Consider the following 22,403-nt stretch of genomic DNA (forward strand, 5'->3'; position numbering starts at 1 on the left):
TTCTGCTTTATTGACTATGCCAAAGCCTTTGACTGTGTGGATCACAATAAACTGTGGAAAATTCTGAAAGAGATGGGAATACCAGATCACCTGACCTGCCTCTTGAGAAATCTGTATGCAGGCCAGGAAGCAACAGTTAGAACTGGACATGGAACAACAGACTGGTTCCAAATAGGAAAAGGAGTACGTCAAGGCTGTATATTGTCACCCTGCTTATTTAACTTATATGCAGAGTACATCATGAAAAACGCTGGACTGGAAGAAACACAAGCTGGAATCAAGAATCAATCACCTCAGATATGCAGATGACACCACCCTTATGGCAGAAAGTGAAGAGGAACTAAAAAGCCTCTTGATGAAAGTGAAAGAGGAGAGTGAAAAAGTTGGCTTAAAGCTCAACATTCAGAAAACGAAGATCATGGCATCCGGTACCATCACTTCATGGGAAATAGATGAGGAAACAGTGGAAACAGTGTCAGGCTTTATTTTTTTGGGCTCCAAAATCACTGCAGATGGTGACTGCAGCCATGAAATTAAAAGATGCTTACTCCTTGGAAGAAAAGTTATGACCAACCTAGATAGCACATTCAAAAGCAGAGACATTGCTTTGCTGACTAAGGTCTGTCTAGTCAAGGCTATGGTTTTTCCAGTGGTCATGTATGGATGTGAGAGTTGGACTGTGAAGAAGGCTGAGCGCCGAAGAATTGATGCTTTTGACCTGCGGTGCTGGAGAAGACTCTTGAGAGTCCCTTGGACTGCAAGGAGATCCAACCAGTCCATTCTGAAGGAGATCAGCCCTGGGAATTCTTTGGAAGGAATGATGCTAAAGCTGAATGAAATTCCAGTACTTTAGCCACTTCATGCGAAGAGTTGACTCATTGGAAAAGACTTTGATGCTGGGAGGGATTGGGGGCAGGAGGAAAGGGGGATGACAGAGGATGAGATGGCTGGATGGCATCACTGACTTGATGGACTCGAGTCTGAATGAACTCCGGGAGTTGGTAATAGACAGGGAGGCCTGGCGTGCTGTGATTCATGGGGTCGCAAAGAGTCGGACACGACTGAGCAACTGAACTGAACTGAACTGAAGGTAACAAAGTGCTGTGTGTATTTTTTGCTCCCTAACCTGTGATTTCTTCCTTGAAGAAGCTAAACCCAGCTTCCCATGGCCAGTTAACCTGGGGTTGGGACTTACCATAGTCCCCTTATATTATTAGCAAAAGTTACCCCAAACCCTAACAATGTCCAACTTGCTCAATCCTGTGGCTGTTTGGAGGACTTGAGAAACTGGTGATCATGTCCAGGACTTCAGTCCTCCTTGACACCGTAGTGTGGAAGATGGCAAGATCTTCAGAGATGGCCCTGTGATGCTCAAAAGAAGTCACAGAATGAAGCATTTGTTGATATAGAGCAGGGGTTGGCAAACTACAGCCTAGGGGGCCAAACCTGGAGCACCACCTTCTTTTGTAAACAGTGTTTTGTTGGAACACAGGTGAAATTCTTTTGTCCATCTATGTCTGCCTAAGTCAATGGCTACCTTCAATAGCAGATTTGAATAGTTGTCATGGACACTGACCCTCAAAACCAGAAATATTTACTACCTGGCTCTTTGCAGGAAAAATCTACTGACCTCTGGTATAGACTAGAGATCAAAATAGGCTGTCACGCAAGTTTCGTATGAGTGTGTGACCTCCTTAGTTATTGTGTTTATTTACTAATGAATTCTTATTTGTATCAAGGAGTTAATACTGATTTTGGGCTCAATGGGGGAACAATAAAGTATCATTTTCTTTGTTGTTTTTTTTTCCCCCTATTTGGGAAGTTTCTTCCCTTAAGAGACAGAAGAAAATTAACCATCTATGTGCCAGACTCTTTATGCCATTACCTTTACTTTCTGTGGCAAACCAGTGAGTTAAATACTTTATACATGGAGGAAGTGACCTTCAGAGAGGTTAACTCGGTCAAGATCACACAGCTAATACGGGGTGAAGCCAGGATTTCAATCCAGGCCTGTCAACACTGGTCTCTTCCCGTTAGAGGTTGCAGTCTCCTTTCCCTCTGCCTCTCTCTCGGAAAGATACTCTGAGATCAGATCTAGACATTATCGAGACCTTGGAGGCATGAACTAAAGCCACTGGGTTACCTCTTGGGGCATTTTATAGCCTCAGTTCCAACTGTGGAGTAAAAGGCTTTCTAATTTACAGAAGGGATTTTAGGCATCAAATTGAAAGCCGAGAAATGTTACAGGGGTGAGGGGATTAGGAAAGTGTGGTGTTCTTCCCTGAGCCCTAAAATCACCTGAAGAGGTGACTACCTCACCACCCATGTGAGGCGCAGGTTAGAACTGTTGCTAAGTTATATGAATTTGTCTATGCAACTACTACTAAATGAATTACGCAGTTTTACTACATTAGCAACACTCTACATACCCACATGCTCTCAAGTAGGAAGTAGAGATCTGATAAATGTCAACTTGGAGGATCCTATAACTTTCATCTCATCCCATAAACATTTGTCCATATACCTATAAACATTTGTCCATACACCTATAAACATTTGTCCATCAACCCCTCAGCCTCTCCATGTATAGCGGAGCAAGGGCCCGTGATGGCCTGGCTGTCTTGGGTGTTGGTGATAGCCCTGATTTTGAAGGTAGCAGGAGAGTTCCTGGATCCTGGAACCAGCCTGGACACGGAAATTGTCTGTGCTGGCTGAGCTGAGGTTCTGGACTGAAGCCAGCCTAGGAGAAGAGGCATCCTATCTGTGATAAGGACGAGAGGCCAAAGGCGGCTACAGTTGCCCTTGGCCTGGCCCTTTTGCTTAATATATGGTCAATCTTCTGATGAAAGGGCTGGGGGTTAAAGGTTGGCTCTGAGTTGACTGTTAATATACCTGCCCTCCTCTTGATCTCTGGGGGAGGGTTTTATTCTGTAAGGTTAATTCAGGGTAAATACATTTTAGGGAGAAGCAGGAATGATAAAGACATTAAAGAATTTCTTTTTAAAGGGGAAAAGTCAATGATTAATCTATTATCCTCTGAGTTGCCGATCTTAGTGGTGCACATGTCTAATTCTTTAAAGGCTCAGAGCTCCTAGGCTTATGAAGGGATGATAAATAAGAAATAGTAATTAAATTAAGGATGTGCTCACTGGCCCCTCTAAATTCCAGGAAGTTTGAAAATGGACTCACACTTTGTCATAATTAAGACCTTCACTCAGGGTGTTCTGGTGGTACTGAGCGGAAGGAGGCATCATGGGAGCTCCCCAGAAAGAGAAAGCCTGGGCAGGGGCAAGGGGAAGGGGGGCGAGGTGGCAGTGAGAGGGAGAGGCTAGGCTGTAGGGGAGTCAGACAGAAGTTTATGGGGTGGGCTTGGAGCTGTTGGATCCTGGGTCCTCGGGGTCCGTATTAGATCTCTACCCTAACCTGAGAGAAATGTGAGCATAGAGACGATTACTAATGCATTGATTTCTCTGAGACTGGAGTGGTATTCTGGAAAGTGAAAGTGAAGTAAAAGTCACTCCGTCGTGTCCGACTCTTTGTGACCCCTTGGAATATACAGTCTTTACCAGCTGAGCCGCCAGGGAGGGTCTTCTGAAACAGTCGGTATAAGAGCCACGTTGGCTCCTCTGGACCAACAGCTCTACAGAAGGAGGCTGCAGCAGTGACTGTGGGGTGGGGTGGGGTAGTCTCATATGGAAACCTTGAGCCCCTCACTTTCCCAGGGCCATTCCATCCAGAGTAATGTTGAGGAGCCAGACTGCAGCTCCAGGCACAGTCAGTGATGGCCGCTGCAGCTCGTAACTCAGGCTATGTGATTTTGGGGAAATCTGAAACATTGAGATAATAACTCCTGGAGGGAGGAGATCCTGGCAGCCAGACATGTGAGGGTCAGTCTTCATGGAAGAGAAGGATCAGGGGCATCGGTAGTGTCTGGATGGGTGTGAGTGAGGAGGGACAGAGTCCTGGGAAAGTCTGTCTCCTACAGTCACTTGTGGAGCTGAGGGAATTGGTGTGTGTGTGGGCTGAGGTGGGAAGGGCTGAGCCTCTGACCTCTGGGTTAAGGAAATGCCATTTTCTTTTTTTCCTTAAAGAAAAAAACCATACACACACACACACACACACACACACACCGAAAAAGAAAAAAATTCCAACAGTTTATGGTCCTGTTTATTCTCAGACAGGGAGTGGACGGCCTTTTGGAGGTGTCCGACTGTGCCGTCCAGCCAGACTGACATCTGTGGGAGCTCAGGGTTTTAAATGTTTAGTCTGCATGAGACCCTCAGGCCCCAGCGGGCTCAACTCCTGATATGCCTTAACTCAGCCATCTCCCCCCCACCTCCTCCCATGAAATGGAAACGTAGGGGTTTGTATGAAGGAAGCTGGCTCCTCCTGAAGTCTAAGGGGGAGGACCGTGTGCAGGCCTGTCATCACAGTTGTTGGGAACCTTAGCCTGGAGACCTCCTTATAGCTGTAGGTCAGCATCTGCCCGCCCCTCCCCTTCTCCCTTACAGCCAGCTGACATTTCTTCCTCTGATGGGCATGGCCAGGGCTGGGCTCTGTTCACTTAGCCCTTCACACTTACTACTTTTGCTGCACTTACACACAGCCCTGAGATTGTTTGTTAGCATGTCTGTGTGCCCCTAGTAGTTTCGTTCTTTTAAGTCTCCAGCTCCTAGATCAGTGCCTGACATAGAGCTTTCTTGTTCAGTAAAAACTTCTGGAATTGTCCTGAACTGAACTCAGCTGCATATGCTTGTCAAAAGACCCCTGGACTTGGTGGAGTCTGCTGCCACACTGGACCAGTTGTGGCATCTGCCTGTCATTTCAGGAGATGCAACTGTCATTGCAGGTTGGATCCCTGGGTGGGGAAGACCCCCTGGAGAAGGAAATGGCAAACCCACTCCAGTATTCTTGCCTGGAGAATCCCATGGACAGAGGAGCCTGGTAGGGGCTCCAGTCCAGCAGAGAGTCAGACACAACTGAGCATGCACTGGCATTGGAAGGGAGCAAGAGCTTTGCAGAATCTGAGTCTGTATCTGTAGAGTTCCTGGGCCATGGTCCTGGAGTAACCAGTGGGCAGGGGTGGCCCTCTGAAACCTGCACTCTGTTGTGAAAGTTGGCCCATTTAGTGACAGAAGAGGGACAACTGGGGTCTGTGGGACAAGGAGGGGAGATGGAGGGGCTCACCCTTGTGCTACAGGTGTGCACTGAGGCCACTGCTTTTCTGCCTGGAGGTTCTATGGGGCCTGGCAGAGGGGACACCCTGGGAGTGACATCAGGCCGGGTCTAACAGTCACCTACTTAGTTCTTGCCTGAGTAGCAGCAGGCAGACTGCAATTAAATAAGCCTGGTTTAAAAATATGTTATTGCTAAACATACACCTTTGTTCCTCATGGCTCCCAGGGACTAAAGGGCATGAGGATGTATAAGGCAAAACAAACAAGTTCAGTTGGCAGATTATTTACATTGATAAACATAATTTACACTAATCAATTAGCAGAATATGAGTTGTAAAAGAAAAACACCCCCAAAACATCGGTTTGAACTGTGCGTTAAAATAGTGGCTTATATTTTGCACCAAATGCCTCATTTAGAGGTCACCTCCAGGAAGAGTCCTTGTCCTCCTGGGGTCTCTCTTTTGGCAGCTCCTGCAGTTTGGCCAGTTGCTCTTCGACTGCAGGAGCTTTGGATTTGGAGATTCTTTACATGCCAAGGACAATTCAGGGGATAAGCTTAGCCATGCTGTTCTTCAGCCTACACTGCCTGCTCTGATGTTCATCTGTGTATCTGCTGCTCGTTCCATTTCACATTTATAGTGAGCCTACTATGTGCATTACCTGTTCCCAGGTGACTTAGTGGTAAAGAATCTGCCTGCCAATGCAAGATACTTGGATTCGATCTCTGGGTCAGGAAGATCCCCTGGAGCAGTAAATGGCAACCTGCTCCAGTATTCTTGCCTGGAAATCTCATGGACAGAGGAACCCCGTGGGCTATAGTCCGTAGGGTGGCAAAGAGTCAGACCCCACTGAATGAGTGAGCACACACATTACTATGGATATTAGGTAGCACTGTGATATTGCAAGGGTGATTCCAAAGAAATGGAGTATTCTGAGGAGCTCACTATCTAATTCAGGATTTCTCAACCTCCATACTGTTGACATTTTGGCTCAGAAAATTCACTGTTGTCAGTGGCCGTCCTGTGTACAGGATGTTTAGCAGCGTTCCTGGCCTCTGCCCACTAGATACGAGTGGCTCCCCCTCCACTCACCTCACCCTGAGTTGTGACAATAAAAAATGTCTACAGACACTGTCCCCTGGAGGGCAAAATCACTTCCTGTTGAGAACTGCTGGACTAATTGAAGACAGACACACCTGACGCAGAGCGATGTGCTTTAATGGATGTGTGTTCCATGGGTTATGGGATAGGAAAGGAGGGACCAGGGGACATTTGAGTTGCACCTTGAGTAGTGTGTGGAAGTTTGCCAAGCACAGCACAGAGGAAGGGGCTCTGTATGCAGAAGGAGAGTGAGCAAGGTACAAAGGCATCGCAGAGCATCTTGGGCTCAGGGAACTGAAGGAGCTGGATGTGGCTGGTGTGTGGGCTGAATTATGGTTGGGGAGGAGGAGGCAGGAGAGGGGACCCTTACAGTAGGCTGGAGTGGGTAGGAAGGCACCCTGTGGGCAGTGATACACTTGGACTACACTCTTTTCTGACACTGGAACCAATGAAGACCTACTTAGTCAAACTTGGGGTAGAGTGGGCAGCTGAGATATCACTCATGTGCTAACCAGTCAATCAGATTAAATCAAATGAAGGTAAGTGAATTACACTTAACCTTCTTCTTCTTCCATCACCTACTCAACCTTAAATAGAAACTAGAGGTAAAGCGAGCTGCACTCGTACATAAGCCAGGATTTTTCCTGGGAGCATAGGCGTGAACTGTGCCCCTTCCAGGCCATGGTGGTCCTACTTTCCTCTCCTCTTTCACCAGTCCTAGGGGAATGAAGCTTCAGAGCATGTCAGAGATGCAAGACAGAGGACCCTGGGCCCTGTGTGGGAGAGAGCTTCTCGTAGACCAGAGCACCCTTCCAAGAGCTCACACAAGCAAGAAGTAAACTTCTGTGGTGTTAAGACACTGCATTTTGGATGACTGCATCTTACATTCTCCTAACAAACACAGAGATTGCTAATCCAGTCCCAGAGCACAGATGTCTACTCTGTTGCCAGCACTGAACTGGATATGAGGCTGAAAACTGCATTTGAAATGATGATGTTTCAGAGGAGAGCTGTGGGGAGAGTGAGGTTCTGGCTTGATCCTCCTTCCCAGAGCTTGCAGTAATATTTGCAGATGGTAGCTGCCCTCTGTGTTTTACCTAGACAGTGTATTAAAAAGCAGAGATATCACTTTGCCGACAAAGGTCCATATATTAGTCAAAGCTATGGTTTTACCAGTAGCCTTGTACGGATGTGAGAGTTGGACCATAAATGAGGCTGCACACTGAAGAACTGATGCTTTTGAACTGTGGTGCTGGAGAAGATTCTTGAGAGTCCCTTGGACTGCAAGGAGGTCAAACCAGTCAGTCCTAAAGGAAATCAACCCTGAATATTCATTGGAAAGACTGGTGCTGAAGCTGAAGCTCCAATTCTTTGTCCACCTTATGAGAAGAGCCAACTCACTGGAAAAGACCCTGATGCTAGGAAAGATTGAAGGCAAAAAGAGAAGGGGATGGCAGAGGATGAGACGGTTAGATAGCATCACTGATTCAATGGATATGAATCTGCTCAAACTCTGGGGAGATTGTAGAGGACAGAGGAGCCTGGTTTGCTGCAGTCCATGGGGTCACAAAGAGTTGGACATGACTTAGAAACTGATGAACAAGAAAAAGCTGCCCTCTGCACTTTTATACCTTCCCCTCCCCACCCACCATCCCCTCTTATCCCCCACTATCCTCTTCATCCCCTTTCCCTACTGGTTACAAAACCTTCCTGTGAAAAGCTGGAGGAACCAGCCTTTTGCTTTCTGCTAAAGCACCAGGCAGAGAGCTCACTGGAGTTCTCAGGAAGGTACGGTGTCCATTGCTTCTCTTTTTGTGGCGGGGCACTAGCACTCCAGTCCAGCTGAATCATCTGGTGCAGTTGGCTACATTTAAACAGCAGATCCTGTCTCGTGCTCCTGAAAACAAGAGGGTTGTCCCATGTGTGTGAGTGTCTGTGGGCTGTGGGCTGTGGGCCTGGTTAAATACAGCTAGTGAAGTTTCATGCATTTACACATGGGGATTGGAGAACTGGATATGGGGAGTTCCTAGAGCATACATGTGGTTACCTTTTACCCTTAGTCTGGTTGGGTAAAACGAACTCTGGGATTTTAACAGGAGCTTCATATGTGCACTTTGGTGACTATTGGCAACAAGATAGCAGCAAGAAAGGCATTGCTTTCTGAACTCCCTTTCCCAAATAACCCCTTTCAACCCAATATGCCTTAACTCCTTGTGTCCTGTTCGATGGAAAGGGAAGAGGGGAAGGGGAGGAGGAGGAGGGGAGGAGGAGGAGGGGGGGAGGAGGAGGAAGGTGAGAGGGAGGAGAGAGAGGAGGGGAAGTGAGTGTGGTGGTGAAAAATAGAATGGAAACTTGAGTGTGCCTTTTCTTTCTCTTTCTCCACCCTCAGCCATCATTAACAGAAAAATATTTTTAAAAGATCCCTTGATGGCATCCCCAAATGCAGAGCCTGACATTTTCTTAGCTGATGGCCTCCTCCGTGAAGGTATTTTGTGTCCTCCCAGCATGCCTGCTGGATCCCTGGTTTGCTGCGGTTGCTAAGGTAAATACTCTTTCCATTAAGCACCACAACCCAGGAGTGGCCTAAAGCTCAAATAAATGACCAAGGAGCAAGTTAAACATTCCCTGGGGTGATTTTAACCTATGCAATGGCTTTTTGGGAAAATTGCCTATTTTTTTTCAAGTTTTTTCAAGTGTCTCTTATTCCCTTCTTTTGTCTTTCTTTTTTAGCTGAGTACATCTTTTCTTTCCTTTGTTTATGCATTGGATGAAGGGTGGAAGCTGGATTAATAAATCAAAAAGGACTGCCCCCCCCCCAACCCCCGCTGCCCTGCAGCCCCAGCCTCTTATTTGCAAGGAAAGCCAAGCAGGATACATGCATTATGTTAACTTTGGGGACCCGGGCCGTGTAGCCAATTCATGCAGAGTCTCCACTTCCCTTTCCTGTGAAAATACCACAACACAACAGGCACTGGAGAACCATGTCCTTCTGGAAGCCTTCTCTGGCAGGAGGAGAATTCAGCGATCCTGGTCCACTATTACATTTCCAGATGAGTGTGCCCAGAGATGTGCACGTGGCTTAGTTGTGCTTGCTCTCCTTTGCCTCAAGAAGGATGTGTTCACAGGCCTCAGGAAGAAAAGTGTCCTGACAGTTGTCATGCTTCGTTGTTTGACTAAGACACCTTAGGGCAGTCTTATCTTCTTTTAATCTTTCATGGTGGAGGAGCCTGGATGGCCTGGCAGAAGGCAGTGTTGGAAAGGAAATCATGAATGAGCAGCAGCTGCTTGATGCTGCCTGGACCCCTGAGGAAGAAAATCTCTCTCTGAAAGTCACTCTCAATTCTGCCCTGACTACCCTCTCTGGGAGTCTGCTTCTTCTCTGGATGCTGTATCTCCCTCCTAGATGGCACATTTCCTGCTGCCCCAGACTCCTGTCTCTTTCTTCCACACTCCCTTGTGTCTGCTATGCCCAGGATTCTCAGTGGACAGTCCGAATTCACCTCTCATCACCGAAGTCAAACTCTGGGGAGGCTGAAGACCATGATCATAAACTCCCAGGTTGGTGGTTTTCAAACCATGCTTCTCAGCTTCCAGAACCAAGAGAGGCCTTGGGTGTGAACAGTGGTTCCTTGGCCAGCGTGATCTTTTTAGAAATGTGAATCCGATCGTGTTACTCCACTCACTGAACTTCGAGACAAACTGCATCCCAGGAGTTTGGCTTTGTGTGACCCCACCTTTCTCACTGCATTTTACCTTCTAGGGGGCAGCAGACCCCTCAGCTCCCTCTGCGGTTTCAGCCTCCATGGCTCTTCCCCTGTGTGTTACCTGGCTACTCCCATTGTCCTTCCTTTGGGTTCCCCTTAAACACCTGTTCCCTGAGAAGCCTTCCCTGAACCACAGACAAAGTCAGTGTCCCCAGGGGTGTATTCATAGAGCCTGGTGGGGCTTTTTCTCCACTGCATGAGGCCCAACTGAAATTACTTAAGAATTTGGTGCATTTATTTCCTTAATGTCTGTCTTCCCCACTGAACCATAAGAACCACAGGAGCAGTCCTGTTCCATCTGCAGATGTATTTCTAGCCTGTGTCTACAGTGGGCTTCCCTGGTGGCTCAGACAGTAAGAGAGTCTGACTGCAATGTGGAAGGCTTGGGTTCAATTCCTTGGTCGAGAAGATCCCCTGGAGAAGGGAATGGCAATCTACTCCAGTATTTTTGCGTGGAGAATCCCATGGACAAAGGAGCCTGGTTGGCTACAAGTGCATGGGGTCGCGAAGAGTCGGACACCACTGAGCAACCAACACTATGGCTATAGTAGGTGCTCAATAAATGAATGTTTAATGAACGAGAGAATGAGTGACCTTTCCTCTCCCTATGGTATCTGGCCTCCTTTTTATTGGTTTCCCTGCTCTTCAAGTTGTCTGTCCACTGTTTAACAGAGCAGATTAAAAGAATTCCACCAGAACTCTTTTATAAAAAGGAGGGTTGAGTGGGGTTTTTAAAACACCTTCTTTAAGCAGCCCTCAAAGAATATAGTCTTTCTTTCCCTTCCTGGAGTGGGAAATCAGAACTCCTGGTCAGTACACACAGGGTCTGGATTCTGGAGATCTTGGAAGTGACCTAGATACCCTGGAGGCTGTCCAGGGCCTGGAACCAGTTGAAGGGGCCCCACTACCCATCGCTGAGGCCTGAACTCCTTGTCCAAGCAACCTCTTTGCCAAACCGCCTCGGGCTACAGCACCAGGCTCCAGAGCAAGACTTGGATGGAGATATTAGAGAATAGTTCTGACACCCACCTCCTTTTCCTTCTGAAAAAGCCCAGCTTTATGGCCCTTTCAGGAAATGTGGGAGGGGACAGCCCAGAATGTAACTGGGGCAGGAGTAGGGGTGGGGGCGAGATGGAGGATAATTCTTATGTTTTTCGTTCTTGACGCTAAGTCAGTCTGTTTTTGTACTTGTGTCTTTTAAGCTTTTCCACATGTGCCCCAAGGGCCCATCGGTGAGTGTGTTTTATAAACTGGAAAAATGAATAAAAATAAAACCCAGAAGGGAAACACCAGAAGGAGTGTGAAGGGAAAAGTGTTAGTTCCTCTGTACCTCCCAGCTAGGCCTGCTTGCATTTGTGGGAGTCCCAGGGTCAGGTTTATTTGGCTTTATGGATAAAATGTGGAGTCTTCGCTCAGAAAAAGCCTCATCGGTTTTGTATTTGGCCTGCTCCGTTCAGCATTAATTAACTTCAGGAAAGTAAAAAGTGATCCCTTTTTATTTGGCTATCTGGCTCCACAAACCTTGCTGGCTTCCTGTCCCATAGGTGTTGGATTGATGGGACTGCAAATGTGTAAAGTCTTGTACAGGAAGCCCCCTGGCTCGGCCATTCAGAGGCTCTCACCTCCTGCTGGACCCTAAACACAAGCAGCCAGGAGGCCCAGGCCCCATCTCTCAGTTTGTGCCTTAGGAAATGGTACCTGAAAGAAAACTTCATTTTCTTTTCTTACCATGCCTGGGCCAAAACAAGAGCCCAGGAAAGGGGATACTTGGAAAATAAATTTTCCATATTGCCTGAAAAATCAACCACAACCAAAACCCCAAATATTTAGAAAAGCAGCATATTTAGGGAGTTTGAAGAACTTTGAAATAACTCAAGAAGGTTTATGTTGACCCCAGGATGGTCTCTGCCATGTGCCCTAAGGCTTTTTTCTTCTGAAAAAGCCCAGCTATTAAGGCTTTGTTTTCTGAATCTTGCTTGAATCACTTTATGAGCAAAAGCATTTCTGAGAACACACAACTAACATATATATATATATATATATATATATATACACACATACCCATATATATATATATATTTTAATTGTAATAAATGTGTACTTACTTTTATACTCGTGGCTGCAGTCACTGACTCAGTGAACATGAATTCGAGCAAATTCTGGGAGGTAGTCAAGGACAGAGGAGCCTGGTGTGCTGCAGTCCATGGGGTTGCAAAGAGTCTGACATAACTTAGCAACTGAACAATAACTTTGTATTCATCTATCGCATATATTTAAAAATAAACCCCTAAATAAAACTTAAGAATTGTTACAGGTAAAACAAATATTTAAAAATAATGATTTTAATCTATTAACAATACACAAATCTTTTTTTTCTTGCTAAGGTATATGATTAATGACTATATTTTTAGTAAGAGCAAAGGGACTGGATAGGCTCACTGTTTTTGAACATATAATGCTTTGTGACACAGTGAGTTAAAAGTCTGATTCTAGGTTTAGTTTTTCAAAACCTAGGCTATAATAGCTAAAAAAGATATGTTTTTATGTATCTCTAAAAAGGGATACATAAGTCCAAATGGGAGAAGGGAACTGGGGCTCTCATTTCTGAATCCCAGCCTCTGTGAAGGCATACACTTCACTTTGTCCCTGATTCTGAGAAAGATTGAGGGCAAGAGGAGAAGGGGGCGACAGAGGATGAGATGGTTGGGTAGCATCACTGACTCAATGGACATGAGTTCGAGCAAACTCCGTGAGATAGTGAATGACAGGAAAGCCTGGCATGATACAGTTCATGGGGTTGCAAAGAGCTGGGCATGACTCAGTGACTGAACAATGTGCTATAGCAAACAGGGTGCTGATGTCAGTCCCTCTTTGCATGGGATACCCCCATTTCCCTCGAGACACATCGGTGCCATATATGATAGAGATCCTTTGTAACGTGGCAACAACCTGCCAAATATTAGCAAAACTTATTCCTTTATTATTGTGCAGGAAGAATGTTTTCCAAAGGTGTTCATGCCTAGCCCTTGCAAACTATGAACATGTGACCTTATGTGGCAAAGGGGTCTTTGCAGGTATAATTAAGGTTAAAGACCTTAAAATAGAGAAAATATTCTGGAATATCCAGGTGCACCCAATCTACTTCCTGAGACCTTAAAAGTAGAGAACTTTTTCTGGCTGGAATCAGAGAGATGTAACAAAAGGGGAGATCAGCTCAGAGTAATTTGAAGTGTGAGAGGGAGCTGGACCACAGTGACTGACCCACATGGGAAGCGTAAGTAGCACTGCAGGTAGCCTCTCAGAATAAGATAGCTGGCCCCCAACTGACAGCCAGCAAGGAAACAGTGACTTCAGTCCTACAACCACAAGGAACTGAATTCTGCCAGCAACCTGAATCAACTTGGAAATAGATCCTTCCCCAGGGTCTTCAATAAGGAATGTGTCCTTGCCCACAGTTTGGTTTTGGCTTTGTGAGACACAGAGGACCCAGTCCAATCCAGCTGGACTTTGGACCTACAGAAATGGTGAGATCATTTGTGTTGTTTCAAGCTTCTAAGTTTGTGGTAATTTGTTTTGGCAGCAATAGAAAACTAATGCAATTATATATTATAAATACTGTAAGCAGGAGCTCTAATATTTTCTTCTCACACTCAGTGGTTCATCTTGTGCACCTCTTGGGGTGTGGGAAAACCACTTGAAACCACTGTCATCCAAAATTCTAGTTCCTCCCTGGGAAAAGACCCAGATATAATTTTTAGTCTGTGTTTCTGAGCCATTTACAACAAACTTAGAGAGAAGCAGTGCCCTGCCCAAGTGTCAAGTAGTGTGATAGTAAATTTTGGATGTAACAACTTTAACAATTGTACCAACTCTCCAGGTGTCCTCATGACAATGAGAGAGATGTAGTGATGAGGCCCAGGATTCCAGCTGTCGGGGTACTGTGGCTGGAGCCTGGACTTTAAGTGGAATATCATTCTTGCTCATGGCCTGATTACATCCTTTCATATTTTATAGCTGCTTATGCTTCTGATGTTTGCTTGGCAACTTTCTGTGAGCACAGAATGTTTTGGTGGCACTGGTCTGCAGGACCCTTTCCTACTCACAGCAAATCAGTGTGGGTTGTCTCTTGGATATTTACAATAGTCAGAGGAGTGAGTGTATCAGGACCAAATAAGCTCAGAGAGGTTAAATGATCTGCCCAAGGCAATAAGGCAGCAAGCCATAGACTCAACATGCTTGAGGTGCCTGGCTCCAGCAGGGATCTGGATGAGGGGACAGGGCTTACATCACCAGGACACTGAAGAAGGGAGCGCATTGACACAAGGAGTAATGAGCACCCCAGGCAAGACTGACCTTAGGATGTGTGCAGCTGTGTTATAGTGAGTCAAGGAGCCTGCGGCATAGGCCTCTCTCAGCCCAAATGTCTCACTCATTTTCACCACCAGGAGTCCGCTTGTCCCAGTCTCTATGTTTGGGATCCCTCTCCTGCTTTCTCTCAGCCTCTCTATCCTTCAAAGAGCCATCCTGAAATACCCCTCCCAGGCTTCCCCTAGTATTTATTTCCTTCAATTCCATCATGTTAATTCTTCAAAAGACTAATTTGAACAATTAGTTTTATTGTTCAAGTAAGACTGGAACTTATCATATGCTGCTTTGTATTGCTATTACAAAACAGCTGCTGTCTTGACTGTTGAGATAGATCTTACATACCATGCTTTATACACTGCTGTGGCCCTGCTATACCTGGTGCAGTGGGGGCTTTAAAAATATGTGTGTGTGTGTGTGTGTGTGTGTGTGTGTGTGTGTATGTTGAATGAATAAGTGAGATGTTTTGATTTCCTTTGTTCTTTCTTTCCCTCTGGTTGTATGCCTCAACTGTCCCCTTTAATAACAATAATTATTTGACTTATATATAGATTAATGTGGCAAATATAAGCTCCTGCAGTCCCAGGTGGAGGAATAATAGTATATCTATCTCTGCTTGAACCAGAAATGCTGAATCTGTTTAAAGCAACTGTGTAAAGAGGGCAGGCTGGATTCGATTTGGCTCAGCCTTGGAAAGAGTCACAACACCAACACGGTAGTTTCCGTGTTGTGTCTGATTTCAGACAATAACTTTATGTATTTTCCCCCTGTAACCTGGACTGGATAGTGGAATGTGTTACTTAAAAGGCCCACTCTTAGCCTGATTCCCAGTAGACCCTCTAGAGGTCCAGTCTAGCTGCTGAGTGATGGCAGCTTTCGACCCAAAACCTGCACATACAGGCTAGTTCTGAAGACTCTCTTTGGGCTGTGAGGTTGCCAGTGTTGGACCCAGTCCCTGACATGCCCTGACCTTGTCTCTGGAGCAGCTCCATCTGCTCTCTAGCCAACACTGAATAGAACCGGCTGAGTTAATATCCCAGCAGGCAGCCTCCACCTTTCTCAAAGGGACTAACCTTTCCTGGACTCCCCGTGCCCAGCAAGTCAAGCTCTATACCCTCTGCCTGGCATTGAAAGCCTGCCAAAAGGACTTTGCAAATTTTTTCTCTCTTTCCTCTCCTGTATAGCTCCTGTGCCCCAGCTAGGCTGGACTCCTGGATTTTCCCTGCATACACCGCATCCCTGACCTGACCTGAACTACTTTGTCATCCTTTTCTTTACAAGCATCCATTTTCTCTGTGTCCCTCCCAACTTCAAATCCTGCTTTTAAAAAAAGCCATTCCTGATAACTCTGACCCAATGACCCATTTCCCTCCTTGATCACCCACAAGGCCCATTGTTTGTCCTACACATTTTGCCCTTGATAATCTTTTTGAATTAAATTAAAAATATTTATTTCTAAACACATAGAAAAAAAACACTTTAGAACTTACTAGTATGTCCTCTGCCTGATACTTGAGAGGGATCCAGAAGAGCATGGGGTGAGGTGACTGGACACTTAGAAGGTGTCTGGTGTGATGCTGAGTTCTCTACAATTCTGGCTTTAAGTGATTGTGGTTAACAAGCATCCCACAACCAGGCAATTCAACTTGGAGAAGCAACCCTAGGTAAAACCTGGTACATGTGCATAGGAGATGAATGTCAGCGTTTTTGCAGCCTCATCTGATAACAGTAAAGAGACAGGACAGCCTGAATGTCCATCAAGATATATAAGCTGTGTTAAATTTATATAGTGAAAGCTTATAATAAGTTATGGTAAATTCATATAATGAAATCCCATACAGCAGTAAAAATAAAGTTACATGTAACAACTTGGACAAATCTTAGCAAACATAACCTAAGAAAAGAGTGACCAGTTGTGGAAGCAAATGGACTATATAATACCATACATATGGAATTAAGACACACCAAACAACACTCTATTTGGATAGACACATATAGAGCTATGGTGTGAAAATGTGTCTGGGGATGATATAGACCAGGGGTTGACAAACTGTATTGCCTTACCATGTCTAGCTGCCACTTTTTCTTTTGTGTATAACCTGTGGACTAAGAATGGTTTTTGTACTTTTCTGTAGTTGATAAAAATGATGTGTCAATTATATCTCAATAAAGTGGGAAAAGTAGGAAAAAATAGCTGATAAAAAAATCAAAAGAACAATATTTTATGACACCTGAAAATTATATGAAATTCAAATTTTGGTGTCCACAAATAAAACTTATTGGAACACCGCCACACTCATTCCTGCCTCTGCGCTCCAAGGGCCTGGTTAAATACTTGCGACAGGGACCATCTGGCCTACAAAGTTGAAAATATTCACTGTCTGGGCCTTTGCAGAAAAAGTTTGCCAACTCTGGCTCTACATTAAATTCAGGGGAATGCTTACCTCTGGTAAGGGAGGAAGGGGAATGGATGGGGGGTGGATATAAGAGGGGTGTCAATTATGATACTTTCTCTTTTAAGCTCCTGATGATTATATAACTTACATTTTCAATATCTAAACTATTTCATAATAGTCCAAGAGGTAAAATACAACCGTTCTACTCTCCAAAATCCCCTCCTATAATTGGGCCCATTATCCTTCCTAGTTTGTGGATGAGAAAGAAAGGCCTGGAGCTGGCACAGAAGAGGAGTGAACTCTGGGATGTCTGTCTTGGATGTCCGTGTTGCGCACCAGGGTCTGCAGGCCAACTAGGGAGAAGGAACTTAAAGCAGAGCTTGTCTGGAGTGAATATTCACCCCGGGGGACAGCTGTTTTTTGAAATCTCCCACCCACATCATTGGCATCTTTTGAGGTGAGAGGAGTGAGGCGGACAGGCCACCATCTGCGACGTCAACTGGGACTGGATTGCCTAAATAGTCACAATACCCGATATTTTAGAGAGCTTTCTACTTCTCTAGACTGTTACTATAGACTCGCTCAAAAACCCTGGTTGGAAGCAAAGGCCATCATTCTTGCCTGCATTATGGAGATGCTGAAAAGGACATTCTGGGCAGGGTTCAGTTCTTCCACATTCTTGAGGCTCAGTCAGGAGTTGGATGCTGGGGTCTGACTCCAGATGCCTATAGTCGCCCAGCTGAGTGAGCGTGGACAAGTCCTGCAGTCTCTCCAAGTCTCAAATTTGTTGTTTAGTTGCTAAGTCATGTCTGACTCTTTAGCCACTCCATGGACTGTAGCCCATCAAGCTCCTCTGCCTGTGGGATTTCTCAGGCAAGACTACTAGAGTGGGTTGCCATTTCCTTCCTTAGAGGATCTTCCTGACCCAGGGATTGAACCTGACTCTCCCGCATTGCAGGCAGATTCTTTACTGATGAGCCACTGGAGAAGCCCAAGCCTCAAGAGGAACATGTATAAAACAGGGACAATCATTAGCTTCTATTGCATAGGCCTGTTGTGAGGCATAAAAGATAATACATGTCAAGTGCTTAGCCCTGTTTTGGAATGTGATGAAACTCCCTACATGCTGACTACTGTACTGTTTTTGTTTTCTTATTAATCAAATCCAGCCTAGAATTCTTACCCACAGTTCAGTTTATCATTGTTTAGACTTGGCTTGGAATGAGTTGTTGTTGTTATTCAGTAGCTGAATCATGTCTGACTGTTTGTGACCTCATGGACTGCAGCACGCCAGGCTTCTCTGTCCTTTAGTATCTCCCGAGTTTGCTCAAACTCATGTCTATTGAGTTGGTGATGCCATCCAACCGTCTCATTCTCTGTCACCCCATTCTCCTCCTGCTTTCAATCTTTCACAGCATCAGGGTCTTTTCCAGTGAGTCAGTTCTTCGCATCAGGTGGCCAAAGTATTGGAGCTTCAGCTTCAGCATTAGTCCTTCCAGTGAATATTCAGGACTGATTTCCTTTAGGATTTACTGGTTTGATCTCCTTGCAGTCCAAGGGACTCTCAAGAGTCTTTTCCAACACTATAGTTCAAAAGGATCATTTCTTCAGTGCTCAGCCTTCTTTATGGTACAACTTTAACACCCATACGTGACTACTGGGAAACTCACAGCTTTGGCTATACAGACCTAACAAGGCAAAGTGATGTCTCTGTGAGTAGTCTGCTTTTACTCTGTAAACATCAAAACCCCGAGTGTCCCAACCAATAGGGACAACCATTACTAAGCGGCAGTTGCTGAGGATTTGTCAAAGAGGGTATGGTTCCCTTTCACGTGGTCCACAACACATGGCAGTTGTTCTTTTGTTGAAGGGGTGGTACTTTTCTTTCCCTGGTGAGGTGCTTCTTCAGAGATAACTGGGGGAGGCACTGGAATGAAGTGTTGATGGTGGGTGCTGGGGAGTGAGATGGGATTGGCATGGTTCAGAGGCTGACAGGCCAGACCGAAGGGGCTGGCAAAGAGAGGTAGGAGAGGCACTGAGAGATGAAGTACTTGCTGTGCTCAGGTGGTCCAGGAGTTTTTCTTTTCAGTTGTCAGACTTCAAATGGAGCAAGGAGATTGGTGTTCAAAGCAGTGACTGCAGGTTCTCTGAAGTACCTTGACCTTGGCTGGGATTTGCAGGCAGGCCACTTCAGGTTGCAAGTGACAAAAACTTAGCTCAAACTAGTCATGATAAAGGGCAATTATTGGCTCATGTACCTGGAACTGTAGAGGAACATGGGATGCAGGTATCGCTGGATCTGGGTGTTTTACAAAGTTGTCAGGATTCTGTCTCACTCTCCATGTCTCAGACATTTACCTGAAGAGGGCAGCCCCAAACTCACAAACTATCAGCTGAGATGGGAAGATACAGTCTTTCTATATAATGCCAGTATAATCTATAGGGGCCGGGCTGACTGGGCCTAGGTCACTGGCCCTCCCTGTTAGGAGAGGAGACACTTACTCCACAGTACAGGGAAGCACTGCCCTTTTCATATGATGTCCTTTTCATTACAGGGAACTGGAATGCAAAAGTAGGAAGTCAAGAAATACTTGGAATAACAGGCAAATTTAGCTTTGAATAACAGAATGAAGTAGGGCAAAGGCTAATAGAGTTTTGCCAAGAGAACGCACTGGTCATAGCAAACACCCTCTTCCAACAACACAAGAGAAGACTCTATACATTGACATCACAGGATGGTCAATACTGAAATCAGATTGATTATATTCTCTGCAGCCAAAGATGGAGAAACTCTATACAGTCAGAAAAACAAGACCAGGAGCTGACTGTGGCTCAGGTCATGAACTCCTTATTGCCAAATTCAGACTTAAATTGAAGAAAGTAGGGAAAACCATTAGATCATTCAGGTGTGACCTAAATCAAATCCCTTATGATTTGTGTAAATAGATTCAAGGGATTAGATCTGATAGAGTGCCTGAAGAACTATGGACGCAGGTTCATGACATCGTACAGGAGGCAGTGGTCAAGACCATCCCCAGGAAGAAGAAATGCAAAAAGGCAAAATGGTTGTCTGAGGAGGCCTTACAAATAGCTATGAAAAGAAGAGAAGAGAAAAGCAAAGGAGAAAAGGAAAGATATATCCATTGGAATATGAGTTCCAAAGAAAAGCAAGGAGAGATAAGAAAGCCTTCCTCAGTGATCAATGCAAAGAAATAGAGGAAAGCAATAGCATCGGAAAGACTAGAGAGCTCTTCAAAAAAAATTAGAGATACCAAGGAAACATTTCATACAAAGATGGGCACAATAAAGGACAGAAATGGTATGGACCTAACATAAGCAGAAGATATTAAGAAGAGGTGGCAAGAATATACAGAAGACCTATACAAAAAGATCTTCATCACCTAGATAACCATGATGGTATGATCACTCACCTAGAGCCAGACATCCTGGAATATGAAATCAAGTGAGCCTTTGGAAGCATCATTACGAACAAAGCTAGTGAAAGTGATGGAATTCCAGGTGAGCTATTTCAAATCCTAAAAGATGATGCTGTGAAAGTACTGCACTCAATATGCCAGCAATTTTGGAAAACTCAGCAATGGCCACAGGACTGGAAAAGGTCAGTTTTCATTCCAATCCCCCAAAAAAGGAAGTGCCAAAGAATGCTCAAACTACCACGCAATTGCACTCATCTCACACGCTAGCAAAGTAATGAGCAAAATTCTCCAAGCCAGGCTTCAACAGAACGTGAACCAGAGATCAAATTGCCAACATCCGTTGGATCATCAAAAAAGCAAGGGAGCTCCAGGAAAACATATACTTCTGCTTTACTGACTATGCCAAAGCCTTTGACTGTGTGGATCACCACAAACTGTGGAAAATTCTTCAAGAGATGGGAATACCATACCACCTGACCTGCCTCCTGAGAAATCTGTGTGTAGGCCAGGAAACAACAGTAATAACTGGACATGGAATTATAGACTGGTTCCAAATCAGGAAAGGAGTAAGTCAAGGCTGTATATTGTCACCCTGCTTATTTAACTTTTATGCAGAATACATCATGAGAAATGCTGGGTTGAATGAAGCACAAGCTGGATCAAGATTTCTCGGAGAAATATCAATAATCTCATATATGCAGATGACACCACACTTATGACAGAAAGCAAAGAAGAACTGAAGAGCCTCTTGGTGAAAGTGAAAGTGGAGAGTGAAAAAGTTGGCTTAAAGCTCAACATTCAGAAAACGAAGATCATGGCATCTGGTCCCATCAGTTCATGGCAAATAGATGGGGAAACAATGGAACACTGGCTGACTTCATTTTTCTGGGCTCCAAAATCACTGCAGATGGTAACTGCAGCCATGAAATTAAAAGACACTTGCTCCTTGGAAGGAAAGCTATGACCAACCTAGACATCATATTAAAAAGTAGAGACATTACTCTGCCAACAAAGGTCCATCTAGTCAAAGCTATGGTTTTTCCAGTGGTCATGTATGGATGTGAGAGTTGGCCTATAAAGAAAGCTGTGCAACGAAGAATTGATGCCTTTGAACTGTGGTGTTGGAGAAGACTCTTGAGAGTCCCTTGGACTGCAAGGAGATCCAACCAGTCCATCCTAAAGATCAGTCCTGGGTGTTCATTGGAAGGACTGATGTTGAAGCTGAAATTCCAATACTTTGGCCACCTGATATGAAGAACTGACTCATTTGAAAAGACCCTGATACTGGGAAAGACTGAGGGCAGGAGGAGAAGGGGACGACAGAGGATGAGATGGTTGGATGGCAATACCGATTCAATGGACACGAGTTTGAGTAAACTCTGGAAGTTGGTGATGGGAGGTCTGGCGCGCTGCAGTCCATGGGGTCACAAAGAGTCAGACATGACTGAGTGACTGAACTGAAGTAAACTGACAGGACAGCATAAGCCTCAGGTCCATTTTTTTCCCCTGTCCATGAAACTGAGGATGATTTTGGTGGTTAACACATTTGCTCTTATTTTGCCTTAATCTCATCTACATAAACTAGAAAATGTAAACATGTATGTATTTTAAAGTTGTTTTTAAAGATAGAAATGGGCAGAATCTGTAACACTGGAAACTTAGAACAAGAAAATCTTCAGTGTCCCTGCATGAGGTACACTTATACTAACTCAGATATTCTGTGACGTCTTCTTGTCCTGCTGTCTCTTTTTGGCTGAATTTTGAGGATGAATTCTAATTTTGGTTTTTCTTGTGAATGTGGAATAAGTCTGACCTTCCACCCCCAGTACATCAGGGCTGTGCCCACCAGGACCTAGACAATGTATGGTTCTCCCTAGAGCCCAAAGCCATATTCCCTGGGGACAGCCTGGCTCTCTAGGCCCTGAAGAGAAACCCAAATTCACTTGGCAGTGTAGACGGGGCTACTCTGGGGAAAAGCTCTGGCCATCCTCTTGTAAATCCTCTTCTTTCCTTCTTTTTCCTTCAGCAGGGGATGGAGCTGGTTCTTTGCATGAATATGAAAGATACTAAACTAGGGTTCAAGAATTGACTTCTGGGGGTCTTTAGTTACAGAGTAGAGTCCACATATGTGGCTCAAGTCATGGGGCTACCCCAGTTTGGAGGA

The 22,403-nt window shown here is 45.1% G+C and overlaps 1 long non-coding RNA gene across 1 annotated transcript in view; it reads left to right on the plus strand.

Moving 5' to 3' along the window:
* Window positions 1–22,403, plus strand: part of LOC138436920 (uncharacterized) — a 426,009-nt gene that overhangs the window by 25,167 nt on the left and 378,439 nt on the right. The gene's annotated exons all lie outside the window — the stretch shown is intronic.

Source organism: Ovis canadensis, chromosome 3 (assembly GCF_042477335.2).
Source record: "Ovis canadensis isolate MfBH-ARS-UI-01 breed Bighorn chromosome 3, ARS-UI_OviCan_v2, whole genome shotgun sequence".
NCBI lineage: Eukaryota > Metazoa > Chordata > Mammalia > Artiodactyla > Bovidae > Ovis > Ovis canadensis.